The sequence below is a fragment of the Anoplopoma fimbria genome, chromosome 10, assembly GCF_027596085.1.
Source record: "Anoplopoma fimbria isolate UVic2021 breed Golden Eagle Sablefish chromosome 10, Afim_UVic_2022, whole genome shotgun sequence".
NCBI classification, from domain to species: domain Eukaryota; kingdom Metazoa; phylum Chordata; class Actinopteri; order Perciformes; family Anoplopomatidae; genus Anoplopoma; species Anoplopoma fimbria.
This window is the reverse complement of record NC_072458.1, coordinates 3,686,343-3,709,138: the sequence shown is the minus strand read 5'-3', so window position 1 is coordinate 3,709,138 and position 22,796 is coordinate 3,686,343. Positions and strand designations below refer to the sequence as shown.

Genomic DNA, 22,796 nt, shown 5'->3' with positions numbered 1-22,796 from the left:
TGACAGTGCATTTGATATGTAACCCGACATGATGAGGCACTCCAGAAGCACTCTCTGGTTCTCTCCCTGTGTTGGACGTTTTAATGGTAACCGCAATCTCCGGATGCCACAGAATGACAAGGCTGTCTGATGTTACAGATGCCATTCAACCCTTTTGGATTTGACTTAAAACTCTGCATTCAATCTGTTTTGTTATCGTCACTTCATAAAACGTGTGTGAGTGAAGATAAGAATGTTTTTAGTATAAAGAATCAAATGTATCTTTTGCCGATTTAAAGGCTGCTTCTCATCGGGCCTGAAGATGGCGGTAATTGGATGCACGATTTCTTCAGAATCCTTGCACCCTCATAAGGAGCTGCATCCAAATTAACATCTGTTTATTTACAATAGCATCAATAATATAACACTTTAGTTAAAGGCCTTGACGTTTAGTCATCACTAAATCTCTGCAAGATTGGACATTGTAGGTGTGTACTTAAAAAATCAACAATTCAGCAACATGGCAACTCTATTATATATATAATGCTATTATGACATTGACTTGCTACTTAAATAAATTAAGAAATGTATTTATAATTTATATTATAATCTCTGGCTGATCCAAATCTTTTGGTTTTCCTGTCTAGCCTTTATTCAGTATAGCGTATGTGTACAGGTGTGTCTGTGTGCCAGAGCACACACATCTCTGTTGACAGAGGTAAGCCCTCACAGGCGGCATGCGCTCAGACCATGGGATTAATATGCTTTTATGAGAGTTATGATTTTTTTTCTCTTTCTACTCCCCTGGAGAGAAAGATGAGCTGGAAGCATGAGGTCAGTGGGCCAGCCTGACATCCGCTCACTGGTAGTGTTTAATAGCGATGCCAGCTTTCTAATACTGACAATCAATGGGAACTCATGGGAACAGTGTTATTTGATGACTTTGTGGTCTGTTACACAGTGGCACTGCCAATCCCATAGTATTTGACATTTGTTTTTGTATACAGGCCAGCTGAAAATCCAAGCTCTGATCATGGTTTAGGAAATGTCAAATTAAAAATATTCGACGCCTTCACTGAAATCTCCAGTTTTTCCCTCAATAACAAGTACAGATACATGCTGGAATAAGTAGTCAACACTCTTCCTTTTTCATTATTCTGTTAGTTGTAGGCCTCATAGACATGTAATTGTTAATTTACTAGATGAATTATGTTAAAGAGAAACATTGCCCAGTGGTACCCTGGTAGCTCTGGCTTTAATAACTCTAAGAAGAAAATGCTCTGCCAACAACTCTATAGAGTATATTTACAAGCCATTGGAAATAATCTGGCACATCCTGGCATGGTTAAAGTCAACAGTGGAGCACAGAGAGCACTGTGAATTGCAAATGGCAATATATTACTTCAGCTGAATATTGTTATTATATATTTACAGAGAATATTAAAGTCAGAGACTTTAGCCAGGGAAACATGATTTCAATAACAGCTTCAGACATGAGAAACTATTATTGTTTGTTCATATCAAGTGAAGCACTCTGAAGTGTTCGTAGTGTCTCAACACTCATGAGCATTTACATGTGGTTACAATATCTTTGCCAAGGACAGAGTTATTGCTGTGATGTTGACTATATTGCTTTTGGAGCCTCTGACATGTTTATGGGAGCAATAACATGAAGTTAGTAATGGCCGTGCTATTAATAATTTATCATACAGTGTTCATTATGCATTTAATGACAAATAATCATTTACTTCCATGTGAATAAATGTCCTGGACGCACACACATACACACTGACATGAAAACAGCTTCCCTACATACCACATGCTTATGTCAGAAAACAATGCGTGCATCAGTGCGTTTGTTGCATCTAGCATCAGGCCAAGTGTGTGTCTGTACCGTTTGTACACACATGTGGATGTGTATGTGCGGGCACTGGGATTTAGCCTGGCAGATGTAAGTAATCAGTCCCTGAGCAGCGGCTCTTTATCCCTTTATCCCTGTCGGTGGAGCCATGGGTAGACTGAGCAGGCCCAGTCCATCCCCTGGTGGTGTGGAGCCGGGTGGTGCTGGTGCTGATGATGGGGATACTGAGGCACTGGGGGGGCTGTCCAACAATAAAAGGCCCGAATGCTGAGGCAGTGCTTCTAGAATTGGATAGCTGGTTGCTGCAGGATCGGAGAAGCAGTTACTAGAAGAGGAGCAGATGTCTTAACGTAGAACGCCTGGAGATCTAACGCAGGCTGCTGCGGAACCAGTTTGATCAGGCCAAAGCTAGACTCCTAAGTTAATGTCTCAACAATAAAGACTTTCTAGCAGGCTGAGGCAAATGCAGATGATAATACATCTTTGCTTTAAACCCAGGGCATTGCAGGTAGAAAAGAAGCAGGATGGATTATATCAACTGGGAGGCTTAGTGCCGGAGCAGGAGTTGGTTTTCCACCGCAGCTCTAGATGTGTGAGTGTGGGTTTTAGTGTAACCGAGGAATGATACTGTAACTCTGCAGGCTTAGAGGATCAAAGCTTTGGAGAGGGCAGGAAGGACTGGAAGAGGATGGAAGGGAGACTTTGGGCAGTGAGGGCGTTCTAGGCTAAGCTACGCTAGCTCACCTGACCGGCTTAGGATGTGTGACAGGCCCCTGAGAGCAGCCACTCAGGGGAAGATCACTTCTTTATAACAGAAAAGTTAACAAGGTACGTTGAGTAGTGGAATTCATTCTTGTGTTATCTTCAGCTATGGAATAAAATATACAGACAATATAACATATAACGGACAATAGATACAAATGGTAACCCACCAAATCAGTGAAATCAATGTTAATGAAATGAACCGATTCATACACACTCTTTTCATTATATAATAGTCTGCTCATCCTGTGTACTGTTAGTATAGCACAGTAATAATGATACTCTGTAGGGATTCTGTTGTGAAGACAGGTCTGTTAATGTTGTTGATGCTGGACCAGGGCAAAAGAACTGTTTGAGGATAATGAGATAATATTGTAAAAACAAGCCTGCCGCATCACAGATTAAAGAAAATTGGGGAGAAATGAGGACAAAGAAAGTCTAAATCCTTTCATTAGGCCTTCTGGAGGCATAAGAGACTTATATCATTTTAGCCATTAGAGCTGTCACTTTTAAAGAAAAATCAAGTTCGAACAAACGAGAAATAACATGTAAATCATTCATTATTACTGAAGGCAGTTGTGTTTTTTAAAGGCAGTGGAGATAACATAATTTTTCTCCATTTTGGCTTCGTTTTCACTGTAATGTACAGCTCTACTACCTAAACATCTGCAGGGATCCAACAGCTTTTGTTGTTTGTTGTGGGAAAATGTATTTGTAAAGTGTTGATAAGTGTCATCTAAGGCAACAAGAAATAATTTTATATCATCTCTTGGAATCTTCTTGTCTGTGATCACTTTAAAGAAGCACAAGATATCTTGTACTTAAATCAATGTGTTTTTTAAAGGAGATGTGCTATCATGTTTCCTATATTCTGGCTGTCAGAGAAGAGTGAACATATGTATTTTTAAAGGCAAATCAATACAACCACCAAGAGTCTGCAGTTGGAGATCAGATCTTGCCCATGCACAGTTCACCGGATACAATATGCAGATGGGTATTTATAGTATATGACTGTCCATTCATGCCATGCTATGGGCCTCCTGAGACTATGTCAGCAGCGACCTATGTTCAGAGATACCGCACACAGACTGCCTCTCCTGCTCTCCTCCTGAGCTCTAGATGCAACATGTCACATTTGTGCCCATGTTGGCAAGCCTGAAACCCTCGTACAGTACAGTTGTTCACAGGAGGAAGAGCGACCCCCCCATATAAGGCGTTCTGTCATTTTGTCAGAAGAAGTTACGTTTTAAGGGAAAAGGGTTTACCATAGTGGATGTTAGGATGCTGCTAAGCATAGGTCTTGAGTCAAATCGAACTTATTCAGATTTGAGGAGAATTTGCTTTAGCAAAGTCTCATTTGTTTATTGTTTACGGCCTTTATATATTTATTATATATTTATTCAGCGAGAGCATCCCAGAGTGCCTTTTACTGATCTTACTGATTCACGCACTGTAACTCACCCTTGAGCTTTTGTGTAAAACCATCTGACATAGGCCAATTGCAGCAGCGCCTTTGGACATCTTGTACGTCAGGGTCTCATACTGTATGCCACATATTATCTTAATATCTGACATCCATTCAGCGCTGAGGCGGTGACCCTGGGGGGGGTCAACAAAGATTGCTTGTCACTGCTGCTAGGAGAGGTTGAATATTCGGGCATTGTAAGGAAAAGCCGCGTGTGACAGCCTGGGTGTACTCTCTCTGAGCAGAAAGTGCTGAGTGTGGCTGTATCCACTGACCCGACACAGATAGTGGGGATCAATGTGCAGCAGCCCTTCTCATAGAACGAACAGGATCTCAGGGGAGAATCAGAGAGAGAGAGAGGCAAGAGAGAAAGAGATGTGTAGGGCCGTGAGATGGGGATCTTGAAATAGGATTATATCATCTACTGTGCAGGAAGAGGAAATGGTCAGCCTCTTAATTCTTATTGGATCATAATGTGATACCATTTGTGTTGTTTCTCTGAGGCTATATAGTTTAATGGCCATGTAAAAAAAAAGAAGCAATTACTGCATGCAATGAGGTATGCATATTAAATCAGTTAAAGGCTTCCAAGATCTTGTGTTTTTGTCTCAATGATATCCTTTTACTGGTTTTTTATATTATTTAATACTTTTTCTCTCTGATTCAAGCAAAATTAGAGACGGATTGGCCACAATCTAATAAAGTTACTAAATTTGAGCTGTAATTGCTGACCTTTGTCTGAGTCAGGCTGCCAGTGGCCTGGAGGGCTCGAGGAAGATGACCATAAACGTGAACTTTCCTGATTAAAAGTGTCTCTAATGTGCCTTGAAGCTGTCTTTATAACAGAAAGTATGGAACTCAAGCACACATATAACATGGCACATACATGCATGGAAGTATACATATACTGTATGTTTTATACACGCACTACACACAGACCCATAGAGCACGTACACTCCCAAATATGGTCATGGCTGTTTTCAAATGGCGCCCCTGCAGCACTGCCTGGGGTCAGGACAATGTGGTCATTTGAGCAGTTGGACATGAAGTGTTGTTCAGTTCCAATACCAATCACAACATAATCAAATAGCTTTTATACAACATCAGTAACTCCATCCATCGCCCCCTCACTATGGGGAGTATTCAAAACCCTGCCTCACTAAAAACAATTTTCATCAATCATCTGAAACCCATGTAACATGACAAAAACATCTGTGTCTCTCCGTATCATGCATTTAAATCTTTCTTTTTTTCTTTCTATCTTTTCTAGTGCATTAAGGCTCTTGCGTTCATCACTTTTATCGTTTTCTTAATTTAATTCGATAAAGGAATTTTGTAATAAATCTAATGTTCATTACAGAAAATTGTGAATTGAAGAAAAGTATTCACCATAGTAGAAACTGACCTAAGAAGCTTTTTTTCTTCTACAAGAGTACTTTACTCCACACTGACCATAGGCCAACATCTCCTTGCTAATGTGTTCACACAACGCCTTGTTTGATATAATATTGGTATTCGGAGCAGTTAAATTCAAAATGTGAGTTCAAGTGTGACAAAAACAAATTAGCCTTCTGGCTTTTCTCCACCTGGCACCTTGCATTTGCCTGGAGTAGATTACAATATGTTTGACTGAATCTCTTGTTTATGCGAGTAAGTTGCTAATTTGAACGAGCGAGAGAGAGGTTTTGGCTTTATCTCATGTCTGTGCAGTCACCCCGCAGGGCCCGATGTGCTGACCAAGTCAAGGGCTAATCGCATGAGAGAGGCAACGGCTGAATTCAATTTCAAAAGCACCTTAGGCAACTCCCGTTGGTTGCTTGCAAAGCAGTCGAAATATACGTTTGTGCATGAGTGCTCCTCGAGGTTGAGAAAGAATTGCAAAGAGTCCGTCCACTGGATGTGTGTGCAGGGTACTGAATATCTACGTGGCTGGTGAATGTGATTCTGGGAGAAGGATCCAATCACCCCACACTGATATTGTTAAAAATCTACCAGTTAGATGGGTGTCTCCTGCTTAAATTTCAACCAGAATGCTGAGGCTAAAGGTGTCACTGTCAATATTGCACATCTTTTTTACTGTCATTATACTTAAAAACATTCTAGTAGTGTGCCTCCCCTGAAAGAAGGAATACAGTATCTAAAACTCCACATATGTTTACCCCAAATGCATTGCATTTTAATTACAACCAGGCGACACACTTGTGTAAAAGCCTTAATGAATTCAGTTTGTGATAATCAATTATGTTTTTCAAATTAAATTTTCATTGTCACATTTTAATCTTCCTTTCTTTGTGCCATCCTATTGTGTTTTCCCAGCAGATGCTATGATGAGACATCTGTTGGCATGCCCCCTCTTCGTATTTATTTTTCTTTTCTCTTAGACTCTGCTGTCATTTAGATGCACAATGACTCCAAAAGGTGGCGAAAACAGGCATCTGGCTGCCGTTAACATTAAACAAACAGTTACACTCTCATTTACATGGCTGGGGTGCTGAAGGAGGGACACCCACTGGGAAATCACCCAGGAGATGGGGGCGGGGTGAAAGGAAGGATGAAGAGGTGGGGGAGACCAAAAATGGGGACTTTAGCAGGACGAGATAGGGGAGGTTTGGAGAGGAGAGATGGAATGTGAGGCAGATAAACTGCAGAAAAATACACCAAAAATACAACTTTAAAGAAGTGATAGATGAGAGCTGGGAGGAGGACTGAAATATCTCATCTTTATTCAGCACTGCTGAAAATACTGAGAAGATGGCTGCTGCCATGTTGAGTGCAACACAAAGTCAGTCTGTTTGGCTGCTACTGCTGGTGCATTTATAAAGCCTCCATTGATCCCTAGCCAAGCCATTTGCACAGACAATTAACGCAGTGAATGTTTATTCGCTGCAAACTACTTAAAATCACTCTTTCTGAGTACGTTTAAGGATTCTTTCAGTATTTTTCTTTTGGTAGGAAATGGTCTCAGAATTAGGTTGTGACCGTGATTAATCAAATATTAATCACGGTCATGATTTTGGCTTCACACAACTAAACGAACGTGATCAATAGTGATATTGACGTTTTAAATGTGTGCTCCACTCATGGACAACTCTTTCTAAACTAACAGCCAGTCACCAGCAGGATCATTGAGCCTGTGAAAAACAGCCCTGATTGTTGCGGGGGCAGTCCAGAGTGGAGGAGTGATATGCTGTATATTTGACGGGCAAAAAGAAAACAGATTCAGGTGAAGAAGGACCAGATTTTTAGTCTCATTTAGATGCAAAGATTTGTTACGTAACAAGTCGAAACAGTGCTCTGTTGATTTTCTTTTTGTGGAAAAGTTTTAGTATGATTTTATTTTGCTTCTAGGCGATGCACTGTCTTTTTTTAGATTTAAAGATTTGTACATTAGCAGGAAGTGAAAGCAGTGGTCTGTTTATTTAAATGTAAAAGTGCACTCAAAATATTTTGCCCCTAAATTCAATGAATAATCGGGAGCTTGTGATTATCATTTTGGCCATAATCGTGCAGCCCCTCTAGAATGATATTCATAATGTCTTAGTCTGTTTACTGAACTCAGACAAGATCCAGGAGAATGTGTTTGTGTGCTTATGGTTACCAACCCCAAGAGAGGTGCCCTGCTGTTGCACGTCAGGAGAATTTCCATCACTGGAAAGCTGCGTATGTGTGTGTGTGTGTGTGTGCATGTGTGAGGGACATAGTGTGAGTATAGAAAGACGTGGTATGTGTGAGAGGGGATTCTCATTTTTAATATTGCTCCTCTTCTAATGTTGTTTGACCTTTCACCTTTAAATAAAACACACCTCTCACACCAGATGACCTTTTTCAAGGATGACTTGTTTTCTGCTTTTGTGAGCCATCATTATACCCTAATCCTAAACATTTTACCTCCCCCACTCTCTCCATTGCTGTCTGCTCCATTCACTGCTCATTACTCCTCCACCACATCTCACACCACATCTCACACACACACACACACACACACACACACACACACACACACACACACACACACACACACACACACACACACACACACACACACACACACACACACACACACACACACATTTGCGTTCCCATCACTTTAGAGGACATCACATTGACTTTCCGTCATTTCCTGGAGTCTTACCATAACCATAACCATTACCAGCCTAAACCTTGCCTTACCGTAACCTTAAACCAAGTCTTCATCCTAAAATGTAATGATTTCTGTTATTGAGACGTGCATTTTGTCCTCAAAATGAAGGCTAGATCATATAATGTGACTGTGTAAACAGATTTATGTCCCCACAATTTGAGTAATAAACGCCCACACACACACATACACACTCACTGACAGACACCAAATTCACCTCTCTGCCTCCCTGTCCCTCTCCCGTGAGTGGACAAAAAATGAAAGGATTATCGTGGAAAGGGTGTGCCGTTGTCATTAGAGATTGGACAACGACTCTGTGCTTGCTCCTGTCTGTTGCTCTCAAGGGGGCCCGGCACAGAGCAATAAGCAGAGAGAGTCTGTCCTTGTCAGTCCTGTAATTACATTAAAGCTCATGTAATTCTTGGCCAAAAAAACAGGAGCCAAACATAGTCTGTTTCTTGGGGAGGGATGTGTGTGTGTGTGTGTGTGTGTGTGTGTGTGTGTGTGTGCACGTGGGCACACATGTGTATGGTGAGTGCGCTTACTTATAAAGAGAAAGTGACTATATGTTGACCCTGCATAAGTCCACACATACAGTATGTGGTTGACTCTGATGGACTAGTGACCTGGTGTGTGTGTGTGTGTCTCTCTGTATTTGGGTGACTCCGGCAGCACGTGATGCGTATGATTGTGGCATGTGTGCATCCTGTTCCCACGGGTCAATGGCACTTAACACTTGCTCCCAGCGGACAGGTTGGTTGTTATGGCCACAGCTGGGATGTGTGGAGACTCAGGCGGGTGCCACGGAAGAATGATGGCCTTTATTTCTTTAGCTCCATCTTTCTCACCATGACATGCATCTACAGCTGCACACATTTCTTTTTCATTAATCTGAATCACTCACACATACGAACACACACAAAGCCAATAACACATGAATACAAATATGCATACCCATAATGGTTGGTCAACAGAGGGCACCAGGGTGCTGTACTGCCCTACCTGAGCTGGCTTTGGAAAAAAAAAAAAAAGACTTTAGAATGGACAGCTTTCATTAATACAATAATATTAGAATAGATGGACAATAACACATATCTCCAGTCAAACTTTTCTCTGCACAAATTGTGAAGCTTATTTAGGCACCTACTTGAATCTATTACAACCTGTATTAATGCACACAATTCTTCCTTTATTTTATCCATATGACACATATGAAGGAGTAATTGTCATTCACCAACAGTCTCACTAGAGCCCCTCTCCAGCCGGTCACACAGCAGTGCACCTTGTAATGGAGGCTTTCCAGCTGTTTAAACGCAATTTAAAAATGCCAATAAACTATCAGACAATAGGCTGAAAAGTGAACTGCCAATTTATCGCAGTGATGAAGAACCTCTAAGTGTACTAGCTCGACTTTCCTCATCTTTCCTCATCAGACGCCTTTGCACCAAATCCAGTATTTACACCGCAGTTGTTTTTTTGCAAGATTTAAAAAATCTAAGTATTTAACAAATGGTCATTATCTGTAAATTGTACCCAATGGAAGCAATTCCAACTATAGCACACATTCCCACATTCATGGTCTCTGCCTATTATCTTACACACAGGTTTGCTTTTTGGGATATCCGAACATGTCATTGTCCGTGCTGCTCATCTGTCCTTCTATAAACAGAGAGGTTCAACTAAACGAGCGATTTATACAGTTTCAATCACACCGATAAGGATCTTCATGGAGCACCTGTCGGAAGCACAGCCTTCACAGTTGTTATTTAACAGAAATAGACTGATGGATGGTAATACATTAAAGCTTCCTTGAGCAATATTTCACGCTTTTGTGTCCATCCAGCTGCGAGGAAACAAACTGCCAGTTCGTGTTTTGCTTTTCCCCTTCCGGTGTGTGCCATCTTGATTTTGTGGTTGTCAAACATTGTAATTCTCTTTGTTTTTTCCAGAATTTTCCTGCTTTAACTGACTACACAACGAATGCATGTACGAGGATTGTCTAAAAGTGTAACTATTGTGTTTTGTTGCTGCTAGTAGGCCCCAGCATGCATACATGTGGCACACTGCAGCTCTCTGACTCCAGCAAACTGTGATACACATCAGACCTTTGTCCATTTGCTGCCCGCTCATAGTGGCTACCACTTCCCTATCCGTGATTGCTCGGGCCTGCTAGCAGAAAGCAGTTGGTGAGCCCATTGTGTGCCAAGAGCGATAACAACAGACAGTAGAAACACAGATGTAGCCTACACACACACACACACACACACACACACACACACACACACACACACACACACACACACACACACACACACACACACACACACACACACACACACACACACACACACACACACACACACACACACACATATCCCCTACCACACTCCCTAAGTGCCCATGCAGTTGCAGTGGTACACATCTGTCATGCCCATCTAAAGCAGGCAATCATGCCACATGCGATCACAAAAGGCTGCACAATGATGATAGCAGATCATTTGCAACCAAGCTCTATCCGCTGTGGCTCAGTCCGTGTATGTATGCCTTTGTTTGTGCATGTGTGTGTGTGTGTGTCTTCATGGACGGCTAGTTGTATTAATGGATAACAAAATGGAATAAATTGTGCTTTCCTATGTTGTGTCGTTGGAATTTGAATTTGTGAGACCCAGGAGTGGGTTTGCATTTTGTGTTGAGCAGTCCATACTCCATTTGGCAAACAGACCCCAATCCACAACCCCAAACACACACTCAACCACATATCCACACACCCTCACTAGAACCATAACACACAGAAGTAGCTAGACCGTAAATGTTTCCCTTTTGTGAGTACATCTCTAACTGAACCATGTTATAGGCTATAGATCAGGAATGGTGGCCGTAACGAGTAGTAAGTGTTACAGGTCCTGTGTCAGACTGTAACTGATAGTTGGGGTGGATTCCTGATTGTAGGAACCTGCGGCTGCCTTTCTGACTGATGAGCTGTTACTGTAAGGCGGGAGCCTTTTATTGCCTTCTTTATTGGAACAAGAGGGTACACACACACACACACATGCCCCAATGGCAGTATACGTTTACACACAAACAAACTCATGCACAGCGTATGTTCTCCCTGAAGGACCGTTATCTCACATGGTTATTCGCAAAGGGCATTATGGTTTGGTTGGACAACAAACCAGAGGCAGCTGAAGCAGACTTGTTGGTAAATGGTGTGTTCAAAGTAACACTGTAGGTACAATTCCCATGAGATGCAGGTCTCTATAAAATCATGTCAATGCTTTGATGTATTTTTGATCACATCTGAATGATTAAGCTTTAAAAAGAGCAAAGTTGTCCAGTTGTTGGAATTTGAGCAGAATAGAAGCAGGTAAATGTCTTTTGAACACTATTCCCGGGATAAGAACTCTGCTACGGTCAAAAACACACTTGTGATGCCGTGTTCCTTTATTAACATCTGGGCTTCACATCGATCAGCAGTCTAACGTCATGTCAATAAAGCACTAGCTATCAGCTTGGTCCAATTTCATCCAAATTTTTTTTACATGTGGGACAATTAAATTAAAACCCCCAAGACAACAGGTCTCCACAATGCACAGTCAAAGAGGCAATCTGTATTTCTAAATTAATTCCTCTCCACTTTAAAATCATCAAAAGCTCAACCATGGAATACATTCTCTATGACCTAGAGTATTCCCATTAGAATCAGCGTAGCAGGATGGTCAGAGTGGTGGTTATTTTTATTGCAATTGTGATTGTTGTAGCACTCTAACTTCCCTATGAACTAAAATGACTCAAAGCAAATCCCGGACTGCATGAGGTCAGCCAGTATTTGAAACATGACATTTTTAAATGTGCATCTGGAACTCTTGGATCGTAATGATGAGGGGATATATTTAGCATAATCTAATAATCTCAGTCTTATCTGGTGATAACACTATTAACATGATTACTTTAATGCTGATATCTTGACTCCATCCAAATGCACAACTGTCTTTGCCAAAAAGCAGCTCCTCCGTTCATGAAGCCCAACTGTGTATTGATTTCATTGCTAAAAACAGGGTGATGGCAGAATGCCTCTTTTATTCTTCCTTTTGGGAAACATCCGAAAACAGTTGACACCCTCTTTTTCTAGGTCTTAAAATGTGGGCAGCTTGTTGACAATATGATATAACTGCACCTGAATTTCATCCCTTGCATACCATCAGTTAAATCATATTTCACTTGATTTTTGCATAATGTGATGTTTCATGGCCACAGTGGGATGCTTGAGGAATGCACTCTTGGGGTTTTTCCACACTGCTGCCAAAATATACTGGCCACCACTTCCTCTGCCATCCATCTTTCATTGAATCCTTTCATTATGTTTGAAATTCCAAGGTAAAAGACCGTCGGGGGGAATTCAGCACTATTCAGCCACTTCAACACACTATACAAGATAGACAAGTCAATTAAATCACCAAACTATTGTATCCAGTATACTGAACTCTTGCAGTGACAAGAGAGTGATGGTTGTTTGTCTTTAGAGGGAGCCCCATTTTACAGTATAGCAAGAGCATCCCTGCCATGAATCATTCCTGCTTTTGGTACCGTGATGGTTATTGGGCTTTTCTGAGATTTTATTGCCTCAGTTGTCTTGATTGATTGATGTTCCAAATGAATGGGGAGTGCTGGTTTGGCTGATGACACCCCAAGCTGTGAGAAGGAAAGATGCATATCACGTTAATTCAATAGAAAGCAGTTGGATAGTGAATGAGATTTCATTATCCCACGTAAAGCATATCATTCCAAGGGCCATCTGGACGGATGGAGGACATTACTCCTAAGGCGTATTCATATCAACATTTATATTCACATAGACAGAGCTATTACCACCCTATGCTGATGTAATTGCAAACAAGCTGTCTATTGGCAGGTATAGTGTTAGGCTAGCTGTTTCCGATCCGAGGAAATGGACACTGATACAGGTCCTCGCCACTGTGACGTTCTTGGTGTTGCAGTAGTTTTGTGTGTAAAGTTTTTTTTAGCATCAATCATTTGCCAAACGACCCAAATGCTCATTTTAACTGTCCACTCCCTGCCAGGGATTTCAGTTCCATTTTACAGGCACTTTAAAAGGAAAAAAACGAGCTACCGTCCATGTTACACTAATTACTACCCTTATTAGTATTCTAACGGAACATTAGCAATTAGCATGCCCATTAAAAACACAAAGGTCTCTTGTGGGGGAAAATAGAAAAGAAAAACAGAAATCAGGCTAAAATGTATGTTTTAAGCCTTTTTAACATGGCTGTGTTAGTGCAATTAAGTTTTCACCTTTCGGCCTTGGCAGACAAATGTGTAAAAGGTCCTTTGGCGATGCAGTGCCTTCTAATGTATGTAAATAGTGTGGAAAGAGGACTTCAATTAGAGTTGGTGACGTGCACACGCTTTGCATTTATTCATGAGGTTGGTAAACCTGCTAATTGTATGTACCCGACACATCCGTTGTGGATGTTGACTGGATTAATGTAAATATAATTTATGGCATGGAGGCACATGATATGTAAATGTTATATTCAATTTAGAATATTTAACCAAATTTCAAAGAGCTGATCTACTAGAGATGTCTTTAAGTGCTTTAACACAGTTTTTAAGAAAGCTGTGGGTCCGTTATTTCATCAAAATCATCAATGTTTTAAATCAACTGAAAATCCTGTGAAACCACCCTCATACTTTATTTGCTGAAAGCTGTGTTAGCCATTGATTTCTATTCAAATCTTCTATGACTGGGATCTATGATCTGTTGTACGTTATGTCCAAGCTGTGATCATAGAACCTGACACTCGCTTCTCATTCAAAGGTATGCAGACGTGCATGGATGAGTATGTATTTTTTTGTTTGCTCAGAGACATCCTCTGAACTTAAAAAAGAATAAGACACACAATCCGGGGGATGTTGACATGAATATTTAAGGAAGCATACTAAACAATTCTCCAACGCTGACCTGTTGCTGGATGTATTCTTATTGAATAAATGAACATGCCTCATATTTACCAGATCACTGCTTTTAAGATGTATGAATCAGAATTAAACACGGTCCCTGGCGGTTGTTGGCAGCCTCCCTCTACATAAATATTATCTGTATGCCCCGACTCTGAGCTGCTCTCTGCTCTGTTGACTTGCTCTTACACACAGGGGATCTTCTATTGATTTCTAGAAGGCCTTCATGCCGGCCTCCTCTACTCACTGGAATCCCATTTTCAGGAAAGGGCCTTCTGTCTCTCATTGTGTGCCGCATCCTATCTGGTCTGGTTTGTGTCTCTATTAAAGTAAACAATCATTTGGCTCTCTTTTCTAGCTTTTCTAATTATTTTCTATTTTAAACCCACTAGGAATGTATTTAATATTGGTCAAATATTGTATTTAGATGTTGCTGTGTCTCCAAATTTGTTTCACCCACTCACACAGCGTGAGTGACGTTGCAAAAAGGGGGAATCAGTGTTGGCTTGGTTGTTCCTCAAGGCAGAATGTGTGACAACGATGGCAAGGGGACCGCAGGGTTACGACCATTATGCTTTCTTTGATAGAGGGCAAATGTAAATGTCAGCGACGTCTGAAACAGAAAGGTCTTCCAGTCTCTGATGCTACACCGAATAAGCTGTGACAGATGGAAGAAGCATCGCAAGCTACAATTTATGGAGCTGAGAGGAAGATAATTATACTAGAGAGGAAAAGGGAAAATAAGGAATCTTGGGAGAAAAGGCCAACACAGGCAGGGTTAATGATATTAGTGTGCTGCTCGTAACATACAGTATTCCTTTGTGTTGAATAGCTAGTTTTATTTTACTTTATCATTACCAAAAAAAAACATTCTTTCATCAAGATCATAAATGTTTTTTGTTTTAATTAAGTGAAATTTATTTCTATGATCATAGCTTCCGAAAAGACAAAAATGTATAATTTGTTATGTAATGGGTCTCTGGGTGTTTACAGAGTTCCAGACATCTAAATTTGTTTTCCTTTAATACACAATGACAAGGCTGAAGAAGAACTATATTCAATTTCCGGAGCATATCTCCCAAATCACTGAGGAACTACAGCTCGCCAGTCTGAACGCATTAGGCTTCAGCAGAAGTGTCTTGTCACATGTCACAGCTTTCTCCCTCCACAACAAAGGTGGACCAAGAATAACATTAGCACCTATTTAATTCATTTATTCATGAGGGTAATTGAAATATTAACGCAGCTGGTTAGACACTGGAGACCGGACGTCGTCAATGCTCAGAGTCCACTTTAACACACCGAGGACATTATATTTTATTTACTGATTTTTTACTTCCATCTCTCACATCATAATCCCCGTGTTCATCACAAAGGTCCCTGGGATTTTTTTTTTTTTACTTTGGTGGATAAGCTATGAATCTGTTGATGATAAAGAGTTTGTACTGTTTATACATTGTCAGTCAACGATTTCTGACATGTTCTTTATGGGAGTACACTGAAATAATAAAGTAAAACGGTGTGGTGGAGAAATAAGCAGTTAAACACAGGAGAGAAGAGAGGAAAATATGCAAAAAAGGTATAGAGAAAAGAGCATTTGGGAAAGGGAGGAGGGAATCACAGCTAGACGACGGCTGGATGCGACTGGTACAAACACAACCATCCATGTTTGCCCTCTTTTTAATGACGTGAGAGCGGGGCTGAGAAAAGGTGTGTGTGTTTACATCTCTGCCTCTGTGAACACGGTTTGAGCTACCTCGCCAACCTTTCTCAGGCACATGGCTTTATGTTCATGTACCAACATTTCTGCATCCCTGTGTGTGCCGTTATGTGTTCTCAAATGCACTGATATGCATCTGTGTGTTTCATGTGTGTGGCTGCGTGCGTGTGCGTGCCTCCGGGATAGTCATTTGGGGTTTGCTGACTGGGGAGCGAGAAGGAACATGACAAGTGTGCCAAGCTTGTTGCGGGGTGTTTCTCAGACAGTCGGAGGGGGAAACAGGCCTGCAGAGGATTGGGGCGGGGCGGGGCGGGTGGGGGGAGTGCTCGGGGGGGCCATGTGCTGCTACTGTCACATGTCGCACTTGGCACAGTAGCGGGCGAATGGCAGGCGGGCGAGGAAAACACCACCCACTGGGAACGATGGGTGTGGGGGCTGGGTGAGCAGGATGGCTGCGTAGCTGGCGCTCCTTCTCGGGGCTTCATCACAGGGAAGAAATAAAACGCAGAGAGAAAGATCTGCCACCAACAATCAGAGCGGTATGCACACAGTTTGTGTGTATCACAGAGAGAGAGAGAAAGAGATACATTTGTATTCTACATAAGTACTGTGTACGTGCAACCCATAGTGAAAACGACCAACCCATTGTTCTTTTTTTTTTTTTTTTTGCAAATGTATTTAAAGAATTGTAGTGATTTCAGGTTTGTGTTAACATCACTAAGGTTGTAACTGTATCTGGGCTTTTGTGTTTGCAATACTTCATTGCACACTATCCCAAGCTGTCAGATTGAACTGTGAACTGCAGGTATCAATAGAAAAGAACGTTATTAGTCTTGTCCTAAAGTCACTCCTGCACTGTTTTTCTTGTGCACAGTAAGTCGTTGTAAGGCTGAAAATGAATCATCACTGGTCTAAGGTCATGTGCACTCTGGAGCAGGTTCTTGTGAGGACCCGTTTTGCAATAATTTACTCAATCAAGACCAGTTTAGTTACTGAGATAAATCGGATATCCTCTAGATCTTAGTCCCTGTAAATATTATTTTGCACATTAAAGCAGACATTTGGGAACTTCTGGTGATATTCTGTACTTTTCTTGAAAAGACTAATATTAACAGCAAATAGATTCTGCTAACAAGTATTGCCTGTGTAGCCAATGGCAGGTATGTGCTAAGCCTTTATAAAAAAATAATCTATATATATGTGACAATTAAGTATTAAGAGACGGACTTATGCAGTGCTGGTTTTGGTCTTTTAGTGGGTTGTATTGACAATAAAAAATATATAGTTATTTTAAAGTGTGAATTATTGATTTCAAGCAAACTGTAATTAAAATAAAGTAATTGTGTGAAAAGCTTTTTTATGTAATTCCTCGCATTGGAACACCTGCTTTGAAAATGCTCTGATGGGGCCGTTTGGAGAGCTGTGAGCCTTTCTAAACGATGTCCAGTCTAATTTAGATCAAGAGACATCTCAAGTAAGATCAAAGTAAACCAGATACATCAAGGCTCAGTGTCACAGAAAGGGGGGGAATACATTCAGTATGTAAATTAATTATTTATGCATTTCAGAATCAGGTGAGAAATATGTAAAAGTGTATTATACATGTAGAGCAAGAGAGATCAGTAGAGAGACACAACGGGAATAGGGTAAGATAGATTAAGAAAGGTGAAAACGGGAAGCTTTTCTTTTATTCTCCCGAGGAAACAAGGATGTGTGTGTGTGTGTGTGTGTGTGTGTGTGTGTGTGTGTGTGTGTGTGTGTGTGTGTGTGTGTGTGTGTGTGTGTGTGTTCATGCTCTATTTAATGTAATGTACAGCATTGACAGTGACAGTGTGGCATACAGAAACACTGACAGCGTTCCCATAGAAACGCCTGTATTTCTTTACCCATAAACATGCAGACCAACGTTTCTCCATCACCCTTCATAGCTGCTGTTTGATCCTCAAGGCAACCAACAATCCCCCCCCCCCCCACACACACACACACACACACACACACACACACACTTGTATTACAACATCCCTCGTTCCCTCTTTAATTTCTTCCTCCCCATCACTCCTTCCTCTTGTCTCCACCACCCTCTGCTTGGTTTGTGATGGATGTCTGCAGCATACGGCAGCCTGGAGGAAATATTCCGTCAAGCATCATCATTATGCGCCCAAGGATGCCTGTGTTTAAGCCAGGGACCCCGGTGCTGTCATGTCCCCTGATTATTGTATAACAGATTGATTAACCCCTCGAGTGGAATCAACCCTTTTCATCACGGTGGCAGCCCTCCACTCTGGGGTGGCGCTTTGTAAATATTTGTCTCTCTCTCACTCCACTATGCATTTAACTCGTTGCAGTATTGATTAACATATCCACAAAATCATTGCCTTTAAGGTAATGCTCTTTTTATTCACATGTGTCACTCACAGCTAGAGGGGGTTATGGTATTAATAGGGGTGCCAGTACAAGTTTGTATGTGGTGACAAGCGGACTGTGAGGAATTTCTGTAAACTATTGCATGCATTATTTACTGAGCAATAAATGCTACAATGTGGATGAAAATTATTGTTTTTTTTAGCCAGTTGTGGGCAACCTTTTTGGAAATGTTGAAGTGCACTCTCACCCGCATGCTTAATTACCTCTTTCACAGCTATTGGCCATAATTTACGGTAGTTTAATAGATTTATTTTTTCCTACCACATTTGGTAAAGACCTGCCTCTGATTGGCTAGTACTCATTGTTTTCTTAAATAACCTTTTTATTGGCGATGAACAATGAAACTCAGATGTGGATGTTTTCATGAGGATGGCAGCCTTCTTTCATATATAATTACAATATATATATATTTTAAAATTTTGCTATGCACAATGCCTATATGGATAGATTAAAACTACTTTATTACTTGATACTTTTTTGTCTGTTGGAGATTTAAACTGTGATGTGGCCATGTTGTGTCGTATAATTAAACTTAATGTTACAATTATTATTAATATGGCAACCTTATTAACAAGAACATTTAAAAATGGCACTTCTTAATTTAAACTAAATAAATGCAAGCTGTAAATTTATTATTGATGACTATTTAAAACCCTTTACCACATTTTTTAAACAGTTTAGCGTCATCATTTAAACACACACACAAAACTGGAAGGATTATGTGGATGCCTGAAGACACAATTTATTGTTTCAAAAGTACATTATCAGCAAATGGAGTCAAAATTCTGGAGTCAACAAATATAGAATTATTTAATTATTATTTAATTATTTAATTATTTATTTTAATTGAATTGAATAATAAGCAAGGATTTAGGACAGAGTATTTGTTTATACATGAAAACAAAATCAAACAATAACCAAAAATATTTAGGATTGTGTTATTTTAATCAGCAACAGGCACTGAGGAATATATGTTGTTGCTTGTTGCATGTCTGCACTGCCATGCCAGGATTGGAAAGGGAGGAGAAAAAGAGATTTCTTGGATTTAATCTGCTTCTAACTTTCTCTGAACGGAACATTAAACTGCTCGGCAAAGACTGAGTGAGAGTCACTCTCCATCTAATCTGCTGATTTGTCCCTTGGCGAGATTAAGGGTTATGGTTTAGAATGACAGACAGAGAATAGCTGAAGAGATGAGATGACGGAAAAGTGTGGATAGAGACAAGAAGGCAGGCGGGGAGGAGGGAGCAAAGCGGAGATGATTAGAAGAGAATGAAGAGGGGAGGGAATAGTGCAGACAAATTGAAGAGATAGGAAAAAAATGCTACGTAACACAATGAAGTAAAGGCTTGTTCTGTCTTGATTGTCAGGAAAAATATATGAGGTTGTGCCGATATGAGGTGGAATTTGAGACAGCTGAGATATGACTGAATTCTACAGGCTAAAACTAACACTTGGCTTATACTGTCATAACCAGCAGCTTTGCACATTTGTGAAGCTGCAGTTGGTAGTTGTGGCAGACAGTAGAAGGTAGCATATTTAAATATGTTTTCTTTAAATCTCCTGCCAATTGTGACAGTTTGGCCTTTTTGTGTGGAATTTTCACATAAATCACTTTAGATTTAGTTGTGGAATTAAACATTACATTACATTATTACATTACAGTTATTTAGCAGACGCTTTTATCCAAAGCGACTTACAGTCAGTAGTATATTACATATCATTCACCCATTCACACACTGATGACAGGCTACCATGCAAGGTGCCACCAACAGACTCTAACTAACATTCATCATCCAGTCCACACCGATGGCAAGAGGAGCAACTTGGGGTTAAGTGTCTTGCCCAAGGACACATCGACTGCAGAAGCCGGGTATCGAACCGTCCCTCTGATTGGAGAACTACCTTGCTCTCCACTACGCCACAGCCGCCCATGGATGAGCCACACTTTTAGCTTATTATGCCACTGAAGAAACTTATGTCTTAACCCATTGTATGAACTAAGTAGTAACACTTCTGTTTTCATCCTGAATATCAAAATCCAGATGTGGGCCAGATGTATTATGACCTGCTAATGGATTTCAGTTTGGATGTCTAAACTTGAGTTGAGGGTCTTTAAATACAACAACACTTCTTCCCACTTTCATCTCTTATCCCACATAGGCTGAGCAGTTCAGGGTAGGTTTAAGTTCATGCACCTCTTCCATGCTTTTTAAATCCACACAGTGTGATGAACAACTCTTTTTTTTCATGGGGAATCAGAGGGAATTTCTTAACACAAACATACCATGAAAGGTTATTCCGGGCTTTTCTCCCCCCGGGGGATCTGTAGCTGTAAGAAGAAGGGTCTTTCCCCTCCTCACTTGACAGTCCTATTTGTCTTGCCTGGTCAAACCTATTCATTTGGCTCACAAGTACAGTAGTGGTACAGTTTATTTATAGCTCTGATTCAAAGCCCATTCTTCTGCCTGGCTAGCAGTGCTTGCGTGCAGTAGAGTGTAAATATAGCATCTATTCTGTTTCGCCCTCGCCTTTGTACATCATTTTCTCAATCTCTGTATTATTTTTCTTTACTTTACCACACAAATGTGTGTGCATGCACACCTAAACAACATGCGCTTCTGTACACAACCACACTCAGTTCTTGTCTCTGTAAAAGCAGCCATGTCTAATTGGGCTTTCCTTTTTAGATTCCCTGTCAAATAAATCCTTATGTACACATAATGTCAGTGGCTCCCTTTGCCTTCACTTGACTTCCTCTTTCATCTAAACCCATGTGTGTGTTTAAAGAACATACAATGTATTTTCTCTCTCCACACAATATGCTGGATGTGCAAATTGCAGCATGCATGAAAACATGAATAATGTAAATGTGTAAGTTCTCTCCCCTATCTCTCTCTCCAGCATGGCTGTTTGAAGCAAGGCTAATGTGAAGTGTTTTTAACCTGCAGGGCTAACGGAAAATAATGCTCTAATGAGCTGGGATTGCTACTGTGTATTGCTGTGTGTACCCGCACTCATAAATATGCTCTGTGTGTGTGTATTGAAGACAACAGAATATCTCTTTTGCAGTGCTTAAACATGACAGCTATCAGGAGGAAGGGAGGCGAGTTTGTTTCATAAATTCGGTCAGTATCCCAGAGCCACGTAGAGGGATGGAGAGAAGAGACAGCATAAGAGAGGGGGGACAAAAAAGTGAGAAAAAAGTCAAAATAAAGACAGAGGAACAGTTTAAAAGATCGTAAACACACCTGAACCCAGCCGGAGGGGCCCTTTTCTGGCAGCTGAGGCCATAGTTGTAGCACACACACACACACACACACACACACACACACACACACACACACACACACACACACACACACACACACACACACACACACACACACACACACACACACACACACACACACACACACACCACACTGCTTAAACTCCCAGCAAGCAGGGCCCCATTCCACACCAGTAGCTAAAAAGACGGGGAGCACAGCTGACACTTGTGCCGAGGAGAGGAAGAGCAAACACAGCCAGCTCCCCCTCCTCTCTCCTCCCCCTCCTCCCTCCTCCCCCTCCTCTCTCCTCCCCTTCCAGGTGCTGCTGCTGCTGCGTTGAGAGTCCAGGCTCCTTCTGCAAGGCATTTAACATTTCATGGCAGTAATGCATGACCCTCTCCCAGGCTTGGAATCATAGCACTGGTTTATTCATCAGACCTGACCAACTTAGCTGGAAGAGGAGAGTCAGATTTGAGGCCAGAGAAAGTGAGAGAGAGAGAGAGAGAGATACTAGGTTTGGGTGGTATTTGATATTCTAGATATGGCTGCTGGGTGCCTAGACGTCATTGCTTTGTTGTGGTATAGTAAGAGCGGTAGACAGTGTCAGATCATTTTGTTAGTGTTTGCAAAGTATCAGTACTTTGTAAATTCTCTGAGTTCTCAGAGGTGGTGTTTGGCAATGCTGCAGCTCACACGTCACATCCTCTTGTACGTTGAATTAAAGTGTATCTCCCTCTTTTCCACATTTTCGTTTTTTCATCCTCATGTTATTGCTCACATGTTTCTCTCCTTGCCCCCCTCGTTGTTTTTCTCCATGCCTCCTCTGTCAGGAGGAATATAGGGAACTAGTGTTTTCTCATTAAGTTAGCAGGGAACCGTAGAGCGCAACAATCTAATATCTGCCCAGATGCCCATTAGTCCAGCAGCTTGGCACAACTGATGGGAACACAGATCAGAGGGCAGACAGTACAAGTCCCCACTGGCCCTGCCCGATAAAAAACATCCTGTTTCACCAGCAGCGCCGGAATGGAGCAGTCAGTTGGTTGTGACGAAGCTTTTCGAAACGGCGGCTCCAAAGGGGGGTTACAGACGGGTTGGGAAAACGTTTTCTGTGCAGATTGCTTGGTTTACAGAATGGCTGACATGGAGGGTCAATCCTAAACAAGGCATGACACTCAAAGCTGCTGTTACTTCAGCCC

General features: G+C 41.2%; 1 protein-coding gene across 1 annotated transcript in view; it reads left to right on the top strand.

Moving 5' to 3' along the window:
- The window catches only part of gabbr2 (gamma-aminobutyric acid (GABA) B receptor, 2), a 161,307-nt gene that overhangs the window by 847 nt on the left and 137,664 nt on the right, over positions 1 to 22,796 (top strand). The gene's annotated exons all lie outside the window — the stretch shown is intronic.